We start from the raw sequence: 21,043 nt of genomic DNA on the forward strand, positions 1-21,043 counted from the left end.
GCTATGAGGTCACAAGTTAGGACAGTGGTCATCCTGTGTAAGAGAGACCCTGGATGGGTGCCTACAATGTCCTACTCCCTGTAGCTGTTGGCTGCCCAATGTGTAGACTTTGTGAAAATTCATCATTACATATGGTTTGTGCACATTTCTGTAAGCATGATTTTCTTCAATAAAATTCATGCTAGAAATTTAAAAAAACGTATCTTGGAAGTCAATTTCAGAACATATGGGTTTGCCGCCTTCTCTTTCATAGCTGTAGACACCTTTATTGTACAGACAAATGGCATTTTCCCTCAGACTCCCACCCTCTCATGCACACTTGTTTCTGGCTATTTGCTGTTGAATGCATTTTCCAAGATATTTTCTAATCACCGTTCTAAACAGAAGCAGGTTGTTATGAGCACAGACAGATGATACCTTGGTGCATGGGACCAATTCTACCCTGCAGATGCCAAGAGGGAGCTCAGCCTGTTCCAGGCCACCACACAGGTGTGTGGAGCCCTGACCCTTTGTGAACCAACAATGGCATCGTGTGGGCAGATATGCTGCCTGCATGGACGCATTGCTGCTAATGGGTATTCCCAAGGCATGGGTTGTTATTTGCATTTTCTCATTGTCACGAGCACCCAATGTTCTGAATATTAATGAAACAATTTCCAGCCTCCTTTGCAGGCTTAAAATATTCAGCATCAGACATACTGTTTTGTTCCCATTTCAGCCAAGTTTAATTTCTCTTAACCAGCTTTGTTGTTGTAAAGTAAAATTAATGTATGATTTCAGTGTTTAAATCTCAATTCTCAGCAATTCACGACAGATTGCAAGTGAATGTGATTTGTTCGTTAACACCTAATGGGTTGAAATAATTTATTGCACAAACATTTCCAGGAAAACGAAGCCACTTGAGCAAGAGCAAAGCAGGAAATGTTACTTGTTTATCTAATAAACTACCCTAGGGTGAGCGAGTACATTAGCATTGCACAAACTTTGTGACTTATTTATCATCACTATTTATTATTAAAACTTTATCTGCTTCAACTTAGTGAATGGCTGCCTTGGGATACACCGCTTGCAGCAACAACAACAAAATAAAGTTTATGCAATTTGCATAATATTGTACAAAGAATAGTAGCTTAGAACAATATGAATCCCTGGATCATTTGCACAGCCCTTTGGTGTTTAATGTTGGTAAATATTTAAATAACAGCAAGCCTGTATAATTATAAAGATTTCTCTTTCTAATCTGCCCTGGATGTACAGCTGTTGTAAATCACCACATTCATGTGATTTGACTGGGAGAATGTTAGGGATGACGAAAAAGCACTTGTTGCTTATGCTGGCAAAGATGATGGAGACAGAAGCACCTGCAGGAGAAGTCTGAGACAAGATGCTGAGGTCTTGCTGTATTTCCTTTTTGATGGTTTATGACAGCGTTGGTGTTTCACATGAACTGGGTCCTGCATACAGTAAGCATGCAGGCGATGGGTCTCTACAGTTCCAGCTCCTCGTTCATGAATGGAATATTTGCCTATTAAGAAAAAATATGATTCATACCCCTGGGCGTTTGCACATGCTATTTTCTCTCTGGGTCATTCTCCCTGTGTGTCACCTGCTCACCTCCTAGTTGTGGCTCACTCATCCTTTTGGTTTCAGCGTAAACCTCTGCATTCTTTGTGACGCCCACTTGCCCCTGCTGGGTCTAGCTTGGTCTCCCTATTAAGCACCTTCTTGATGCTTTGCATTGCTCTCTCATAGCTGAGTCGCTCAAATGTCTTTTTTCTCCACTGGACTCTGAGCCCCATGAAGCGGGGGGATGTGTCTATGTTGGCCAGTGTGGCAAATGGTAAATCCTGATTTACAGTTTTGTTGAATTAAAAAAATGAATAACTGAATGCCTATAGTAATCCATTTAAAGAAGTGTCTGCATAAGCCACCATCACAGGCTATGTTAACCTTTCATATTAGACACATTAAAAATGAATGCTGGCTGGGCGCAGTGGCTCACGCCTGTAAACCCTGCACTTTGGGAGGCCGAGGCAGGTGGATCACCTGAGGTCAGGAGTTCAACACCAGCCTGGCCAACATGGTGAAACCCTGTCTGTACTAAAAATACAAAAAATTAGCCTGGTATGGTGGCGTGTTCCTGTAGTCCCAGCTACTTGGGAGGATGAGGCATGAGAATTGCTTGAACCTGGGTTGCGGAGATTGCAGTGAGCCAAGATCGTGCCACTGCACTCCAGCCTGGGCAACAGAGTGAGACTCTGTCTGAAAAACCGAAAAAAAAGAATGCTATGCTAATATGCTAATGCCTTATGTTGGTGAGAGTCTGCAGATGTGGGAGCTCTGGAATACTTCACAAGAACACTTTAGATGCATGAGGCAAAAGTCTTAAAGTGATTATTTTATTTTTGGCTCAGCAAATACGTTTGTGGGAATTTACCCTAAAGCAGTAATTTGGGAATGTGTGGACATATTTGGGACCAAGGATATTCGTCACAATGTCGTTTAAAATTGTGAGAAATTGTAAACAACTTAAATGGTCAATGGTAGAGAATTAGCTGAGAGAGTTGTAATTTATCTAAATGACAGAATACTATGAAGGTATTAAAATAATGATTTAGAAATATGTTAGTGACATGGAAGAGGTTTATGATATACTCGGGTGAATAAAGCAAATATCAAGCCTTATGAAACTATGATTCCATTTTTTGAAATAGCATTTATGTAGGCAAATGACTAGAAACATATATTAAAATGTTAAGTCATTTTCTGTGGTTTGGCATGATTTTGTTTTTAATGTGATCCTTTTCAAAATCAAAAGCAAAATGAGACAAATAAACCTATGCATTGAGTTGTTGGTTTAACCCTCACAGAGGGACATCAGTTAAGTTACTATAAAAAACAGTTACTTGGCTGTACATCTTAATGGAATATATGTTAAGGATGTAAATAACATCAAAGAAATTTTCTTTTCTTTTCAGTAATTATACTGTTAATAATAACTTTGGTATTTTGTTTGGAAGCTACTTAAGTAAATTCTAGGAGAAATCAAATTATGTTAACGTGAACAAGAAATAATATATTTAGCTTAAGAGAGAAAAATATAAAAGAATTTAAATAAAAACCCTGCAACCTTAAATTTGAATTGAAAATATCAGCATAGATGCCCAATATACTTTCACTTAAAAGATACATTTTCCACCTCTGTCAACTGAACAAGCCCTGAAAGAACTTAACTAGTAGCAATGGATGTACTTAGCATCTGCACTGTCACTGCTGAGCACCTATCCACTAAAACAAAGCAGGGATTCTTGGAGAAATGGCTGACTCCTAATCTGGGGCACGAAATATATGAGAAGATCCCAGATCATCTTACTCAACCCCAGGAAGCAAAAGAAAAGGTTGCTGGGTCTCCTCAGAGGACCCAGTAGCTGACCTAAATAGGCTTCCACCGGACAGAGGTCACACACTCAGGGCTTCAGTAAGAATAACAACGTGGAATGGAAACACATCGTCTGTGTTCCCATCCATGTGTAAAAGACAGACAACAGACAACAATGGAGCAAGACACATCAACCATGTCGAAATCCACAGGTAAAGCACAAAACCACCACAGAAGCAGCAGCAAATCAACACCACCACGAAATGGATTGAAAGAATGATAGGGAACCAATTCACAATTTTGAAAACCAGCAAAGAAAGAGAAAAAATTGAGCATTTTTCCTGCCTTAATTTTACAACTGTACCTCAGGATAACACAGTGGTTTATTTGGGAACATTTCTTTTTATATTGAAGAGTTCCAGCTCAATAATAATGATGGATGATAGAATTAGAATATCATAATTTTTCAGCCTCAAAGGCAATAATTGGACGATGCTGTCATCCCCAATGACTGTTGGCATCACAAAAAAGAGCAACAACCTGGTATTGTGTCTCTAGATGAAAGTACATGATACCACTTAGGGATTTTCTTGGAAAATATTGAACCTGAAGACCAGGGATAGAGCAATACGTTAAATGATACCACAGGGTTGTAATCAACAAATTTTAGAATGTGAGAGACCCTATGTCGTCACTGACAAATAAATTGTGAAGCCATTAAAAAGAGAGGAGGAAGAACCTACAGATAGAGATTTAAGGGTCATATTAGGCAACTGCAAGGCGAGGCCTTCTTTGGATCCTAACTTGAATAAGCCAACTATATATATAAACACATACACACTATATGTAAAATATATATATACACACACACTATATATATAAAATATACACTATATATATGCATATACTATATATAAAATTTATATATACACACTATGTAAAAATATATACACAATTCTATGTATACACACACCATATATATAAAATATATATACATACAACTATGTATACACACACACTGTATATATATACTATGTATGTACACACACACATATATATACACACTATATAAAATGAATGCTAATGCCTAGTGTTGAGAGTTTAGAGATGTTTTACACTATATAAAAATATATACACACAACTATATATATACACACAACTATATATATACACACACGTATGTGCAATCAGGGAAATGTTGACTTTCCCTGGATGTTGGTTATATAAAGACGTTATTGTCATATGTTATGCTGATAATGGTATTGTGGCCATTTAAAAAATCTTATATTTTAGAGATACGTGTGAATTATTTCCAGAAAAAAATAAGCTCACGAGAACGTGCAACAGAGGTAGCTTCTTTTGACTTTCACTGATTTTTTAGGTCCTTGAGAGTGTTCTGTTTTGAATACTCAAGATGAGATTTAATTATTTTCAGTGCTCAGAAATTTTCTTCTATAATTTTATTGATCCTTGCCACAACTCCATTTATTCTGTTTCTCATTTTGTAATTCCCTTGGGTAAATGAGGTATCCTGGGCTGGTTCTATATTTCTCTTTTCCTTTTTTCTCCAAATTCATCATTCAATCATAATAGAATTAATTGAATTAAATGAAGTTGATCCAAAGCAACTTATATCCCACATGTGATATGCCAACATCTAGATTTCACATCAGCCAGATATCACGACAACAGAAAGCTTGAAATATGAAAGAAAAAATACAAAGATCCTTCTTATTTTGTAGGAAAGTGAAGTTTAGGGAAAAAAACTAACAATCACCTTTTATTCTATAGAGAAGCAGTGAGAGCTGAGAGCTTCAGACACATTGGAAATAATATGAAGTATTTGAATCAATTATATGACGGCAACAAAGAATAATTCTATTTTCGTGGGTCAACCACTAATTGCAGTATAATGTTCTCAGCACTTTCATCTGTCATTGCTGGGAAATATTAATGGGACTGTTAAGACCAAGGCTTCAGCACAACTATTGGGTAATTAGGGCACGAATCCCCATGCATACTTAATTGTATGATATAGGACCAGGCTAACTTTAGAGTGGGGGTGGTTTCAGAATGACAATACAGAGAAACACCTCCTTGGTTTCTATAACTCTAAGACATCAGATTAAATTGAGTACGTTGAAAAGAATTGCACTGAAATATCCCAGACTGTGTTTCTGTTCTAATTAGCTTATTTACAAAGTTTAGTTCATCTATTTTTCCAAAAAGATGTTTCTCTGGACTGCCCTACGATTCTGTTATAGTCTTCTAGTTACTGAAATCCAGCTCAAAACATAGGTTCATTTCCCTTTTAAAAGGGAATTTATTGTCTCATATAATGGAAAAGCCAGAAGCCAGCATCCCAGGCATGGTGGATCCAGGTGCATAAATGGCGTCCTCAGGAATCAGTTCCTGTTCTCGTGTCTTTCCACCTGGTGATGAAGGTGGTCACCAGGAGTTTCTGGCCACATCTTACCAGTTTAGCAACCCTGCTATAAAGAGCACTAAGGCTCTCGTTAGCCTAGCTGTGGTCACATTTGCAGCCCTAAACACGTCACTTGGCCAGGGGGATGCTGTCCATTGGCCAAGCTTGGGTCCCAAGCCCACCTCCGAAACCACAATATGGGTTCAACCTCCCATACGCCAAATGGCAGAGGGTAGTTCTTTGATGGAAACTTTGTCTCCACAACCTAGAAAAGGGAGAATGAATGTTGGGCAGGCAGAAATCACAACAGACATCTTTTGTGGAATTTTAAATAACTTCTGGAATATTAGTCACTACTCTGTCTAGCCTGACTGTTTCCAGGCTTGCTAAAGGAACAATAGCAAGGCTGACTTGAAATGCTGGCAGAAGCTTTGCTGTTCTGTATTTGAGGGTAAAAGAAGGAGCAGTTTGAGGAGAATGTGAATGTTGAGCTGTCCATCTGTCTTTCTCTCTAAGGATGCAAAAGCAAGAATGGTCAGATATACATTTACTGATGGATCGTTGGCTTTTTAAAATTCCTATGAAAAAGCAACCTGTAATCCTTTGAGATTTTAGAAGTGATAAAATGAATCCCCCCTAGTCAACTACCCTAATGGGAAATACAACAGACACTTATTTATTCTAGCTTTACATTAACAAAGGTTATGTGATAGAATAGCTTTCAAGAATGCTGTTTCTAGAACTTTCTGTTTGGTCAAAGAATGAATATTATACAGTCACAAACACATGGCCAGCCACCTGAGGAAAGGTAGCATCTAAATGACACTATGAGATAGGAAGTTCAAATAGTCAAGTGTTTATTAGGGTGGGTATTCTGAAGTCTCATCAAACTTTAGCCCACATATATTGAGCACTGACTGTATACTGTATGATTTACTGTGCCTTGGGCATGCAGATATATTAATGACATGACCTCTGGTGTCTAATAGGGATGATCTGCTTATAACAGGTTATACATCAGATTAATTCAAAGAAAATGGAGAAGAGGACTTGTAGTGAAATGTCAGGAATTTTGTGTTTTTCAATAAATGGAGCTTCATTCCTAGACCTACTGATGGAATGAATAGAGTAAAATTCAATTTTAGGATTTTTGTTCCAAAAGTCCTTACAGCTAAGGGGCGTAGATGTTAATCTCTGAAATGGGTGAGTTTGTTTTGTCTTAAATTGTGTACTGCCAGGATATATGATGTCAGACAAAATAGATTCAGGCATTGATTTCCGGGTGAGTTTAATTGATTGCTATTTCTTTCTGCTTGACTAGAGACTGAGGTTTGCTGATGTTTCTGCATGTCTAATATAATTTCCATTTGGTATTTGGCTTGCTTATGTAAAGGAATACATATTCAATTGAGTTGAGAAAGACCAGACCATGGTTGTTCAAAACCCTGGGGATGTGGCTTATGCTTGTTAGCACTTAGTCTTCTCTGGTTTCTACACACAGTTTCATTGTGACACCAAGCTCCCTGTCAACTTTCACCACGAAATAAGTACAAAAATATTTACATGGGTGTAAAGACTGATGGTTGCCTTAACATCTATGGCCAGTGCAGGGAAATAACTCATTAGAAGGATTAGAAGACCTGGGCCAATTTAAAATTATGTATAAATGCCAGATTCTAATGAGCATTTCAGCCACAGTGGATGATAGTAAATTAATGTAAGCAAGGTTTTTCTTCTTTTCTTTACTTTCTCAAATCTCAGTGGGAGACATGTAGAGTTGGGGCCTGTTGCTACCATCTCAAGTACAAACATTTCTTTATGTCTGTGGTGAAAGTGGGGATCTGTTGTTGGGTCATTTCAGCCCATCTCAACAAATGCAGGTATCGAAGTGTGTGTTTGCAGGATGAAGACAAGCTGCATTCCAGGAAGAAAGTTTTCAGGCAAATAGTTTCAGGACCAATCATCAGTTATATCAGGACAAACAGGACTTCTTCATGATTGAGGGAGCCCAGGCTATTGTCAATTCCCGAAGCTTCCAATACATTGAAAAATGAAGGAATCTTGAAACAGGTTATAAAAATTGGATATATTTATATTCTTTTCATTAAAGAAATTTATGCTTTTTACACAGTCAAGTGCAGTGACTAAATGTGTGATCTTACTTGAGGATATGTCTAGCAATTACTCCCTGGACATTTGGGAATATAAGGCCAATACCATGAAAGACAGAGGGCAGAGGAAGAAGGAAGCTGGATTTTAGGCTATGTCACTGAACCACTGAATGACTCCTCACCTGAAATCCTCAGGTAGATGTCCTACTGCTATACTCTTCGTAGTTGAGCCAGTAAATTATTTTCTAAGTCAGGATGAGTTAGGTGCTGGCTCCTTGCAGCTGAAATCATCCTAGCTGATGTGGACCTGCTTCTGCCCAGTGCCTCCACCCTTTAACCACTCTTAGCACTCACACAATGCTGAGGCTGTCTTCATTTAATTGAAAGGTTAATTATAGGCGGAGGTCTGTTGTAGAATATGTGGTTATTTTGGTCTCTGTAACAGTAAACAGGTTTGACAGTCCTCTGACTGACTTGACTGGATGGATGGATTGTTGATATGACATAATTCTAGCTATTAGCTGTCAATCCTTTCATCCTGAAAGATGCTGTTTTCTCATTTCTTTACACTGGTTTGACAATTTTTACAGCTTGAAATGCTTTCCTATGCATTATCTCATCTGATCATAAATCCACACTTGGGGTTATAGAATAGACATTTTCTACTTTTTCAGTGGAGGAAGCTGAGACAGCAGCCGCCCCAGGCCAACATAAACATAGAATCCAGGGCTCCCCATGAAATGTGTGTGACCTCCCTGGCTCCACATGGATGGGCCAATCTAATCAGTGTCTGCATTGTTGGTCTGCATTAGGCTATAAGCGACTGAATACAGTGACTCAGACCAATCCAAGCAGCAAGGATATCCATGGTGCTACGTAACAAGAAATTCGGAGTCAGAATGGGGTCTAGGCATGGATGTCAGGCTCTGGGGCCTTTATCTGCATTTTTCTGGTCTCCCATTGCCTTTGAGGGATTGGCGTCATCCTCCAGAGATGGCAAGGTGGCCACAGCTGATCCAGGCATTATCTGACTCAACAACGTCCAGGAGCAGGACCTTCTCTTCTCCTGTTCTTTATTGGAGCCTGGAAACCTTTTCCATAAGGACGTGTAGCAGACATTTCCATTTTATCTGCACTGGGTCCATGCCCACTCCCCCATCAGTCATTGAAGGGGAAAGGGAGCCCATAATCCTCTTAGAATAACCTGCTGATGAGAATCAGTTGTTGAATAGTGAACCACAGTAACCCCCACAGCATGGATCTAAAATGCGCTGACCTAGAGTATGCAGCAGGTGAAGAAAATTGGCCTGGACATGGTGGATTGCTGCTGTCACAGCCCCTCATTTGTTCATGCCTCTCTGTGTCCTGGCATTTGCGTCGGTGTGGTCCACTCTCACGCTGACTCAGGACCTGGCCAGAGGACTTGTTCAGGTCAATGAGAAAAAAATCAAATATTACACAAAGGGCTGTCTTCTATTTGCTCTTGGGAACTGTTACGGACTGATTGCGTCCCACTAAAATTCATAGGTTGAAGCCCTAACTCCCAATGTGACTGTATTTGAGTGTAAAGCCTTTAAGGAAGTAGTTAAAGTTAAATGCGGCCAGAAGGGTAGGGCCCTACTCTGATAGGACTGTGTTCTTATTAGAGGAGGGAGAGATACCAGAGACTACTTCCTCTCCACAGGCTCACAGAGGAAAGGTCACATGAGGACAGAGCAAGAAGGCACCTGTCCACAAGCCAGGAAGAGAGGCCTCACTGGAAACCAGTCCTGCTGGCATCTTGATCTTAAATTTCCAGCCTTCAGAACTGTGAGAAAGTGAAGTCATATTGTTTAAGGCCCCCCCTAGTCGGCGGTATTCTGTTATGGCAGTTCTAGCAAACTCATACAAGAACTTTACAACCACCATCCCAAGTACAAGTCTGGGCAGGCCTGCTGGGTGATAAAAGACGGGACACCTAGGTACCTTCATGGCCTCAGCCTGCAGCCAGCCAGCCTGTAGGCAGGCACGTTAGTTCAATGACCACCAGCTGACCACAGATGAGTGAGTCTAGTGAGACCAGTAGAAGAGCTACTGACTTGAGCCCAGCCCAGGTTTCAGACACACATAATTAAAAGCCAAATAAATGCTTGTTTTAAGTCACTGAGTTGTGGGGAGGTTTGTTATTCAGCTATACGTAATTGACACATGTAGGATATAGAGGTTTTCAGCCACATACTCCATTGAAACAACTTGAGTTGCACGCCCTTCTGTTGGTCTGATTGGGAATGCAATTTATTGACACTGTGGGTCAAAGCCATATCTACAGGGATCAGGTAGTCAGGCAAATGAGCAAGGCAAGCTGCATAGAAAAATAATCATCAGGCCCTTTTAGTTTGAGTTTTGTTGTACATATTTGGATAAATGTACAGATACAGAAGTAGCCACAGACCATAGGAAAGCAACTGTCTAAGAGAGGTGCCGGATGACGACTGGTACACACAGTCTCAAGGATGGAGATTCAGTAGGGAGTGGTGGGGACTGTGGGGAGCTGGAATGAGCATGTCATTAACAGAGATAGCCACTGTTCCGCTCCAGCCCTTGTTGCTATGTAGGCATGTGGGCCCAGTGTTTTGCTATGAGAATTTCCAATTTTTCAACAAATACCAGAAATCTGGATTTTTATGTAACGTTTTATATTTTTAAAACACTGATTCACTTGGAAGTAAAACACTGAACCGGCAAAATAAAACTCATTTTAGGCTAAACTGCCACTTTGTAATGTCTGCTCTGCACAAACTGGCTAACAGTAGAGTTAGAAGTCAGTAAACTACCCTGATGTCAAGTGGCTGGTTTGGCTGAGTTTTTACTTTCCTATTTGTTTGGGATTTGCATATTTATAGTATACAGATGCAAATGAAAGACTTTGCAGAAAAGTGGATTCTGAATCCAAAATATAATAGACAGGAAATAAAACAATGAAAAAAATACAGTCTTTGATTGCAGGTCTTTCTGCCTCCAAGCTCAGAGAAAACAAACAAAATGCAAAAACCTAATATGGGTAAACCCAGTAAGAAAAGTTTTTCAAAATCAGAAAACAAATAAATGGGGGTTTGGACCTTTGCATTCCAAAATTATTCTCAGCCAGATGGTGAATTTCTTGAATTAAGTCAGGGACCAGATTTTATTTATTTTTGTATCCAGGGCAGCTGGAAGCATCGAATCAAGTTTAAGTGAATGAATGAATCAATGAATGAATATTTCACATGGATTTATAGGTAATTAACATATGGCCCATGTGTTGGGGAGTGGCCCTGTGTGCGTTACCACCATGCTGTTTGGAGTCAGGAGACATGGCTTTTTATCTGACCTGCTCTTCCATTTTAGCCACATTAGTTATGTAACCTCTGTGTGTCTCCATTTCTCATGTGTGAAGTGAGGATAATAAAAAAGGCATACCTGTTAGTGCTGTGAAGATGCAATGGAACCTGCCTGCAACTGTACTGCATGGCCTGACATGGAGCTTGGGTCCAGTAAATGTTTCTGAGGTTGATGCCTAGTTAGTTTTAAACAGTGGATTACCAGGGGAGTGGGCAGGAGAAGATGACACCTACTTAACTCCTCTTCAGGGACACGAATTTTGAGTCCAGCAACCTGAATTTGGACTAGCTTATGCCAACATATTCTTTCTATGGATTCTGTGAGAATCAGCTCAGGTCACCTCTTGGGCAGAGGTCTGAGGAATCTGGAAAGCAACCCAGTGCTGTTTCCAAAGCATTGTCAACAGCAATGAGGCAGATGCTGCCCTTGGGAATGATTCTTTGCTACAGAATTGGCCATTTTCAGCAACACACAGTGATGTTGTAATAAGGAGATAAAACATGTGAGTCCACAGCCGGCCTTTTATGGGGTGTTCGATGCATCCCAGTTGTTCTTAAATAAGCAAAGAGAAATTGCATCCTCTAGGCCGGTGGAAGCTTGCGGCTTTTCATTTTCTGCCTCTTTTTGGGTATTGTTGCTTTCCTTTTCACTTTGCTCTAATAAGGAATGTTCTCTCTAGAGCAAAATAAATGCCAATCTTATGCATTTCTGAAGGGAGAGCTATTGTAGTTGGAAACTACTGAATAATTCTCAGAGTATTATTTTGTCATTATTACTCAACCTTTACTATCATATTCCTGATGTTGGCTGGGACCTCCTGGTCCTCTGAGGCACATAGACAAGGTCAGGGCCAGCTCCCATCACGTCCCATACTCGGAAAGGAAAAACCTGCATTGAAACTTCTCCTCTCCTCCAGTGGGCAGCAGGGTGAGCGGTGATTCAGAAGGTGGGAGCTCATTCTCATGGCTTCTTTGCATCCCAGGGGACACCTGCCTTGCCTGTGGGCTATTTTGCCCCATGTTGAACCAGATGGAAAAAATGTTTTTCTTTACAAATCATAAATTTGCCCTATTCACATACAATGTATGTGAATACAGAAACCTTAAAAAAAAAAAAGGCTGGGCACGGTGGCTCACGCCTGTAATCCCAGCACTTTGGGAGGCCGAGTTGGGCGGATCATGAGGTCAGGAGATCGAGACCATCCTGGCTAACACAGTAAAACCCCGTCTCTACAAAAATACGAAAAAAAAAAAAATTAGCTGGGCGTGGTGGCGGGTGCCTGTAGTCCCAGCTACTTGGGAGGCTGAGGCAGGAGAATGGCGTGAACCCGAGGGGCGGAGCTTGCAGTGAGCTGAGATTGCACCACTGCACTCTGGCCTGGGTGACAGAGTGAGACTCCATCTCAAAAAAAAAAAAAAAATAGAGATAAGAATGATGAGGATGAGGGGGGAAAACTTGTACTGGAATAAAGAGAAAAAAAAAGAAGTTCATGTAGAATAGTCAGGTAATGCTGTTAAAATGCCCTTTGACCACCCCACTCCTTCGCCAGGGAGTTTCTCTGATTCACTCCATATTTCTTGCTCCTCCGTCAGATTGTTCCTAAAACTCCAGACTCTCAGGGTATTTGCAACCTCTGCAAAGTCCACGCTCTAACCTAACAACAAATCCATGAAGACACAGCAGGCAGCAAGGCATCCCTTCAATGGGGCATGCACCCCTTCAAGAGCAGTTGAAGTTACAAGAGGAATCTTTTACTTCTGTTATGTTTTCAACAATCACATTTACTGGTTAATTAGTGAGGTGAGCATATGTCCTGGCTTATGCCTGTTGTTCTAGTGTGATTATTAAGAATGCCTGTGGGCACTGTCCAATTGTCTCACTTTGGATCATGAATTAAATGGTCACTCCATATACTTGCTTTACTCATTGCTTATCTGGAGTGGCACTATACAATAGATATATAATAGAAGCCAAATGTGTAATTTAAATTTTTCTGGTAGTCCTATTAAAACACAAAAGGAAAAAAGGTAAAATTACTTTTAATAATATACTTTTCCTCCTGCCTCAGCCTCCCAAGTAGCTGGGATTACAGGCACCCACCACAACGCCTGGCTAATTTTTGTATTTTTTTAGTAGAGATGGGGTTTCATCATGTTGGCCAGGCTAGTCTTGAACTCCTGACCTCAGGTGATCCACCTGCCTCGGCCTCCCAAAATGCTAGTTGCAGTGAGCCGACATGGTGCCACTGTCCTCCAGCCTGGGCAACAGAGTGAAACTCCATCTCAAAAAAATAAATACATATTATACTTTATTAACCCAATATATCCAAAATACTATCAATTCGACATGTTGTCCACATAAAACGTGTAATGGGATACTTTACCTTTCTCTTTTGTAGGAAATCCTTGAAATCCAGCAGAGCATGTATTTTAATTGTGGCACCTCTCAGTTTGGACTAACTACATTCCAAGTGCTCAATAGCAAAATATGGCTATTGGCCACTGGATTGGATGCTCAGATCTAGGTCCATATTACTCATTTTTATAAATGTTTTAATGGTACAATGAATAATCACAGAATAATCACAGAAGGTAGAAGCTGTAAAATTGTACTTTGAGTGTGGGGAGGGGTACATAAGGACCTCTTTCCAAAAGTTGAATATCTTATGGAACTTTAATATGTAAGATCAGCACAAATAGCATAGTAGTGTTAGAATAAATTATTGTGTATAAATTTAAAATTTCAGTATATAATGTACAAGGGGACTTCAAAATGTTCATGGAAAAATTGAATTAAGAGATAAAAATAAAGAATATAAACTTTCTTTACATAAGCTCCATTAAGGTCAAGATACTTTTGTAAGCAAGGACACCAACCATTTAGACCATCCCCAAAGAACTGAGCATCCTGGGAGTTGAACCATGTCAGTTCAGTCCTTTTTCCATTATTAACTGAAGAAAAATGGGTTTCCTTTACAATTTTTTTAATATTAGGAGACAAAAAAAAAGTCAAAAGGAGCCAAATCAGGTCTGTAAGGTGCATGCCTAATGATTTTCCATCAAAATATTCCCCAGATTGCCCTTGTTTGATGAAAGGAATGAGCAGGAACATTCTCGTGGTGGAGAAGGACTCTCTGGTAGGCTTTCCTGGGTTTTTTTGCTGCTGATGCTTTGGCTTTCTCAAAACACTGTCATAACAAGCAGATGTTATTGTTCTTTGGCCTCATAGGAGTCAGTAAGCAAATTTGAGCAGCCCAAAAAGCTGTTGTCGTGACTTTTGTTCTAGCCCAGTGCACTTGTATTTTGACTGGGTCACTCTTGGTAGCTGTTGCTTTGGTTGTGCTTTGTCTTCGGGATGGTACTGGTGAAGCCATGTTTCACTTCCTGTTACAATTCTTTAAAGAAGTGCTTCAGGAGCTTGATTCCACTTGTTTAAAATTTTCATTGAAAGCTCGTCACTTGTCTGCAGCTGATATAGGTGCAACAATTTTGGCACCCATTGAGTGGAAATTTGCTCAACTGTATTTTTTCAGTCAGAATTGTGCAAACCGAACCAACTGAGATGTCTATGGTGTTGGTGATTGATTGCACTGTTAATTGTCAGTCCTCTTCAATTAGGGCATGAGCATGATGCATGTTTTCCTTGCAAATTAGGGGTGTGGTCTCTGCTGCTGCAGGCTTCATCTTCAACATTGTGTTGTCCCTTCGTATAATGAGTTATCCATTTGTAAACTGATGATTTCTTTGGGGCATTGTCCTCATACATTTTTTGTAAAGCATCAATCATTTCACACTCTTCCACACAAACTTCACCATAAACTTGATGTTTGTTCTTGTTTCATTTTTAGCAGAATTCATGTTGCTCTGATAGGGGCTCTTTGCAAACTGTTGTCTTATCCTTCTTAGTACTTCAAACTAGATCCTATTCAGACAAGTTATAACAAATTAGTATGAGTTTATTTTGGTGCAAAAATTGAAAATTTTCAAAAAAAATTAAAACATTTTTTGAAATCCACACATAGTTTTTTAATAATACATATTTTCCAAGATTTGTTGAAGCTATCTTGTATATTTAATAAATATAATAAGAAAATTAAAAGAAACGATTTGAAAAATGTTAAAATAATCAACCTCATGTTTCTGCCACTCAACTTCAACACCTACCATTCCCTGATAATCTCGTTTTACAGGTACTCCTGCCCACTCCCCAACTAATGGTTTGAAGATTTACATGTATCTCTAAGAGATAAAGATTCTTGTTTTTACACATAGCTACAATAGTATTTAAAATATCAATAATTCCTCAATTTCATTCACTACCTAGTCAGTGCACAAATTTCCCCAGGTACCTTATAAATTTTTCTTTTACATTTAGTTTGTTCAAATCAGAGTCTACATAAGGTCCATACATTGCCATTGGTTGATAAATTTCTCAATATTTTTTATCTGTATTTTTCTTTATCTCTTATAATTTACTTGTTTATTAGTCCTGTGGAGTTTTTCGCAGTTTCGATTTTAATGCTTGATTCTCTGGGGTGTTATTTAATGTTCCTCTGTTCTCTGTGCATCTGTAAACTGATAGGGCTAAAGGTTGGAGGAAATTCAGAATAGAAACCTTGACAAAAATATTTCATAGGTAGCATCAAAGGGTACATCACATCTGGATGCCTTTTTCTTCTTTTTGAGTGTGCGTGCGTGTGTGTGTGTGTGAGAGAGAGATGGGTGGGGAGAGGGACAAAGGGAAGAAAAAAGGTAGATTGAGAGATGGGGGGAGGAACAGAGAGAGTGGGTAGAGAGAGAAAGAGAGAGATTAGATCAACCATTGTTGATCACTGCATAAGACCTTAATTCAGTAAGTGTGACAACATTAGAATGCCCTTGTTCTGTCATTTATTTCTCATTTGTTTGGTGGAACATCTCTGTCAGAATAATTCTTCCAATTCAAGTCCTTGGTTACTCTGAGGTATAGTTTGTATAGGAAATTTAGGATAAAAACTTAAATCTTTCCCCTTTTATTTACTAATTTTCAAAATAACTTCACTTCCTGGCATTCTCCAGAGGTGACCAATCAGTTTTTATTTTGTTTTTTGTTTTCGAGGTAGAGGATGGTATTATTAACTCATAGGTTTGAACATGTTTGATGTACTTCAATGGACTGTGATTATCTCTGGCCAGTGGGAGCTGCTGCAGGTTGATTGTGACTTTGTCTGCTGTCAGACATGACACGATGTCTAGGCTAATCTTGTACATTTCTCGACCTACAACTTTGATTCAGCCATTTCCCCATGAGGAAACTGAAACCAAGAATAGCATCAGCGTTGAAACTGGGGCTGCATTATTTAAAACTCTTTTGCTTGCAAGTAGCAGGAATTCCAACCCAAACTGCCCAGGCATGGTGTCATTCATTGGCTCCCATGATATAAAGAGCTGGGACTGGATTTGGGGGCAGGCTGACACAGGGGCTCAAGCCCTCTATGGGAGCTGGTGTCTCTCCCTCCACTTCCCTGCTGCATTTCCTTTAGGTGGCCCCAGGGGAGATATTAAAACTATTTAGCAACCACGCACTGAGGATCAGAAGGAACACAGGCCAAAGTTTTGAGTGGCTCCTGGAAGACCCCTGCTGTGCCAGCATTACTTCTTCATTTGCTGCATTGTGGGGAGATACAGGAGGACCAGAGGAGGGGCTGGGGTGACAGGTGGTAGAGGGAGAACTTGCAGGACCTGAGGGTGGTGGCTATTTGCCAGCAAGTATGGAGGTATTTTGACAGTTTAACAACCAACTCAGTCTCCCCAGGGCTACCTAGTCTAGTTGGTTCCATTCTCTGACCCGCTCTTTGCACATGGTGGCCAGATGGCCATACTCCTCACATCCAGCCAAGAAAGGCAAGGCTAACCCAAGTCCAGAGAGTCACTTGGATGGACTGAGCTGGACCATGTGCCCGGGAATGAGCTGAGTTGATTAGCTCGTCCCAGGCTCCATTCCAGGAGCTGGGGCCAGAGCTGCACGTGTACCAGGACTGAGCATGGGGAGGTGAAGACCATAAATAAAAATTGGGATTATGGCCAGGGGAAAGGGAACCAGCTGTGGCAGGACAGCACCATGTGCCCACCACAGAAGGGGCAGAGGACATTTGCACCTTATGTTAGTTTCAAGGTCAAATTTGCTTTTATGTTTTGTTTTGGTTGCAGAATATTAAGAATGTTAGGCTTCACATTGGTATAGAGGTAAAAATTGTAGATGTTTTCAACACCTTGCCTTCCTGTCTCATCAATTACATTAATCAGTGTGATTGAAAGAGAAACAGTAGGAAACATTTTCCAACATGAATTGAAACACCAACTATCAGGACTGGTGTGTAATTTGTGGGACCTAATGCGAAATGAAAAGGTGGATCCCTTGTTCAAAAGTTATTAAAAATGTCAAGACAGCAATGGCAGAGTAGTAAACCTGTGGGGCCCTGTGTGTCTGTACAGCATTGCCAACAATATCTGGTAACAGCCCACATTTCTTTCCTTGAATAGAAAGATCAGACAAGAAGCACCCTAAAATTTCAAGTGCTGAAATGTCTATATGAACTAAGGTTCAACCTCAATGTGGTGTGTACTCACCGTTGTGCACAGTTAGTGCAGTGGTGAGGAGGCCAGGCTCTGGCCTCTTAATGCTTCTGTTTTTCAGTTCTCCCCACTCACTGGCTCTGTGGCCTTGGGCCAATGATTTCACTCCACCTCACTTTATCCTCTCCCTCTGTAAAATGCGAGAATAACATGATCTACCTTGTGGGATTGTTTTAAGGATTTGATATGAGATATGAAAATAATTTGAAATGAGATCATGGAAATTAATGTACTCAGAACAGGGCTGTTACAGAATGGCCACTCTACATAGGCTTTAGCTGGTGTCTCAGTGACAAATGTTATAGTTATTATACCTAAAGCGTGCATACACAATGTGTCATACATGTAGGCGTACTGCATGTGATGCTGGAGCATGCCCCACACAGGTTCTTCCCAGTCTTGCCTGGCACGTGGTTGAGAGAGGCACGTGTGTGCTTCATCAGCTTGATGCTTAGATAATTTTATCTGAGTAAAATGGAAAAAGCACTGAATTTTTTAAACGCACAATGCAGAGTTACAGCCTTCTTAACCAGTAAAACATGTTCAAGGAAATTAAATTAGGCACAAAAATTGCGTGAGAATTTATTCAAAGTTCTGCAGAAACACAGTTTAACCTGTGCTATAATTTGGTATATATGACATTTAAGCATATTGCTCTTTATTATACAGGTTTTTTTGAAAATAGTTAAAATACATTTTAAGAAAAAGAAATTTGAGCACAATCTTGGCAGAACCCTTGAACTTCTTATCATGTCCACAAAGGTCTTTGTGATCCTAGGATATGGGGCCCCCAGAGAAAGGCCTCATAAGTGAGTTCCTTACAATGGGCACCTGCTTTTTATTATTAAACAGTAAAAAGAAAATCCCTTCCCAAACCCAAACTTGATTGAAACTTCATCTTAAAATAATGAAATGAAACTAGGAAGATATGTTTATCTTATAATTAATATTTACATTATAATCACAACTATAAGCTAATTTTAAAATACAGAAAGAATAAACCAAGTTGACTTCCAATTTTTTTTAATTGTGGTAAAATATATGTAACATAAAATGTAGCATTTTAACTATTTTTTTAGCATATAGTCAGTGGCATTGAGGACATTCCCATTGTAAAACCCTCACCTTCATATATCTCCAAAACTTTTTCATCATCCCAAACTAAAGCTCTGTCCCCATTAACCAACAACTCTCCAGCCCCTGGCAGCCACCATGCAACTTCCCCTCCCTATGTATTCGACCACTCTAGGTACGTCATATAAGTGAAATGACACATGGTGGTCCTTTTGTGACTAGTGAGTGTTAATTTTTTGTAGAATTTTCCAAACCAGGTTGTATGACAGCACAATAAAATAACCTTCCCTTTCTGCTTGGCTTTCACGGAACCATCAGGAAGAGGACATTTTGTAGAGTCATTCAAGGGCTTCATTCAAGGGCTTCATCAATTTTGCAAGAATATTCTTCAAGTTTTTATGTGGAAATGAGTTATAGTAAAGTATTACTTGAGCACAGTGCATGTCTTCTGTCTTCAGCCCAATCAACTTTCACATCCGGGTACTTCCATGTGGCCATCCTCAGATGCAGATCTAGAACATTGCCACCACCCAGAGTCTTCTCATGTGATTCTTTGCAGGTGTTAACTCCTCTCCACTCACAGGTCACCGCTGTGCTGACTTTCCTTACCTCAGGCTAGTTTCCCCTCTTCCCCAACCTCATAGAAATGGAATTGTTATCCTGAGTTCTTTTGCGTCTGGCTTTTCACCCAGCCTGTCTGTCATCTGTGAGGCTCATCCTGGCGACTGTTCTTTGCAGCTCACTCATTGTTATGACTTTGAGCTATTTCTTGCTATGCAAGTACTATCATTTATTTATCCATTCCTCTCCTGATGGACCTTTGGGTTGTTTTAATTGCCTGTTATAAAGATGCTATAACCACTCTGCCAAGAACATTTCTTAATTCAAATGATTTTTTCTTCGAAAATGTCTGCATTGTCACCATTCTTATAAATTCTCTTTTCGGTTCTTGTCTCTGCCGAAGAATCCTCTTGCGAATGCCGCTGCACAAGACTCTGTGTTTTCCAAAATCACAGTTATCTGTTTCATAACACCATACATCATTTGTGAGATCTTTACACTTCCTTTGAAACCAATTTGTCTTGTCCTTTTAGATGCTGACAACATGAGTCTCCCGTGGTCGGAACGGGCTTGTGAAGGCGGTGCTGGGGTGCACCAGGGCAGCAGCTACAGGTGAATGGGCGGGGACATTTGAAAGGGGCTAATTTTCTCGTGGTCCTTTATAGGGGGATGTTTGTATGTTAAGACAGCTCTTTCTTCCCTATACAACTCTGTAGCTGGGGTTGAGTGCATGTAAACTCAGCTAACAAAATCTTCTTGCATTCGGTTTGAGGTCTATTGCTCTGCAGAATCCCCAGGCCTGCCACTTTCCTGGCACATCTTCTCAGCCTTTAGGCTCAGGCTGCAGTCTTTGATTAATGGTGCATGTATATGCGACAGGGACAGTTGTCACTGAAATTACAGACAGCTGAATGGTGATTTGAATTGCATGAGCATTAAGGCCTTTCTTAAGAGAGATATGCAAAACCCACGGTTTGATTCTCTTGAAGCATCAGGAAGGCCTGTATAGATAAATCCCCCTGACATCAACGCAGCGAGGACACTCTAAGAACCTAATTTTAATGAATATACATTTTGACTTTCCAACTGCAAGAGAATGAGGGCAGATTTGTTTAGATCTTCCTAATTAATAGCCCAGGTTGACTGTACTTTTCTGTTTAATATAACTGATTTCATCTCATTAAGAGAGAGGTAGAAATTAGATGCATTCTCCACTTCCTGGTAAGAATATCTTCTTCTTATAAGCTGGGCATAAAAACCCATCATGGCATGCGTACTGGGACTGCTGTGTTCCGGGTGGAGCCACGTTTGGAAGACCTTGTCTGTAATGAAATGGGACATTTTTCTGTACTTAGTTAATAATCTTTGGGCAGCATTTGATTATTTGAAAAAAGTCACACCATTCACTTGATCAGGAGGCATCTGCAGGGAATGCAGGTTGGGCCTGAGTCCTGTTGGCCCAGGAACAGGTAGTTGTGGCGTCAGGCAATTTTTGTTGTTGTTGTTGATGTTGTTGTTG

The sequence above is a fragment of the Gorilla gorilla genome, chromosome 21 (assembly GCF_029281585.2).
Source record: "Gorilla gorilla gorilla isolate KB3781 chromosome 21, NHGRI_mGorGor1-v2.1_pri, whole genome shotgun sequence".
Lineage (NCBI taxonomy): Eukaryota > Metazoa > Chordata > Mammalia > Primates > Hominidae > Gorilla > Gorilla gorilla.